A 1516-nucleotide genomic window follows, 5' to 3' on the forward strand; every position below is an offset into this window, starting at 1 on the left:
CGACCCGCAGCCCCCTCCTAACCTGCCCTGCCCCCCCAGCTCCGCCGTGCCCCTCAGGCCCGACCCGCAGCCCCCTGCTGAGTGGTGGGTTTGATTTCTGCTCCCGTAGGTGCTTGGGCTGCTCGTTGACTTAGCTACGGTGCCGTGACTCCCCCGAGCAGGTTGGGGCGGCTGAGCCAGGCACGCTGCACTGCTGGGGGGGTGGGTGGGGGGGGGAGCTGCCCTGGCAGGAGCCTGCGCCCCCCCCCCCCCCCCCCACCCTGACCGTCTCTGTTGCAGGCTGTCCGCGGTGGACGAGTCGCGCACCTCGCTCACGTCCCATTCCGACATCAGCTACGACCGCACCGAGGACGACGTGGTGAGGGCCCCGCTCCGGGCAGACCAGCCCCGGGGGCCTGACTCCGGCTGTCCCGGCTCGTTAATAGCCTGGGGGAGGGGGGCCGGGGCACAGGCCATTGTAACGGGCCCAGTGGGGTGCCTGCCTCCCCCCCAGTACTGGATCCCCAGCAGGTCCCTGGGGAGCTGGTGCGGGGGACGCCTGGGCATGGAGCTGCCAGCGTGGCTCCGTGCTGGGTCATCGCCCACGGACCCTGTGCCCTTCTGGGGTGCCCACCCCACCCCTGCCCGGACACCACCTCATTCTCGCCTCCTTTCAGGACCTGGACGTGACGGTGGTGAAACCCCTGAAGCGCAAGTCCCAGGAGCGCCCGGTAGGTGCGAAACGCCTGGAGCTGCCCCAGGCTAGGGGGTGCTCAGGGCCCTGGGGCGGGGGAGGGGGCAAGTGGCTCCTGGCTTCAGGCACGTTCTTAACCAATGGGAGCAAAATTCTTCCAGCAAGAGCCCGTCACGGACCCCCAGGATCGGGGCCACGGCCCCAGTGTGGGGACAGGCTCTGGGAGGCCTCGTAAGTGGGCCAGGCCCCCGGGGGGTCTCGCTCTTCCTCCAGGGGAAGCCACACGGCTTCATCGGCTCCTGGGGCTGGACCCTGGGCCTGCAGCCCCTCTGCTCCCCCCCCCCACCCCCATGAGCTCTGGGCAGCAAGTCCCCCTGAGACAGACCCCGACGGAGACTTGTACCATCTTGGGGGGCCAGCGCCCCCTCCGCCAGCGTCTGCAGGGACACGCAGCCAGCGCGGGCCGACAGGCGGGTTATTAGTCACCTGGACCAGCCCAGGGAGCCCTTGGGAGCCCCGGGGGAATGAAGGTTAAAATGTCGGCCATGCTGGTCACCCAGGGGTCATAAAAATGTTACAGGAAATCCCCCCCCCCTTTGCCCCAGCCCCACAGGAGCAGGTGGAGGATGAGGCCTGGGAGAGTTGATGGGCGTCAGCAGAGCTGGGGCAGGGGAGTGGGCAGCCCAGGGCCGGGCTAGCAGGGGGCTGCGGGTCGGGAGTGAGGGGCACCGGCAGAGCTGCATGGGGGGCAGGGCTAGCAGGGGCTGTGGGTCGGGAGTGAGGGGCACCGGCAGAGCTGCATGGGGGGCTGGGCTAGCAGGGGCTGTGGGTCGGGAGTGAGGG

This window comes from Terrapene carolina, unplaced genomic scaffold (assembly GCF_002925995.2).
Source record: "Terrapene carolina triunguis isolate 2854851 unplaced genomic scaffold, T_m_triunguis-2.0 Scaffold51512, whole genome shotgun sequence".
NCBI lineage: Eukaryota > Metazoa > Chordata > Testudines > Emydidae > Terrapene > Terrapene triunguis.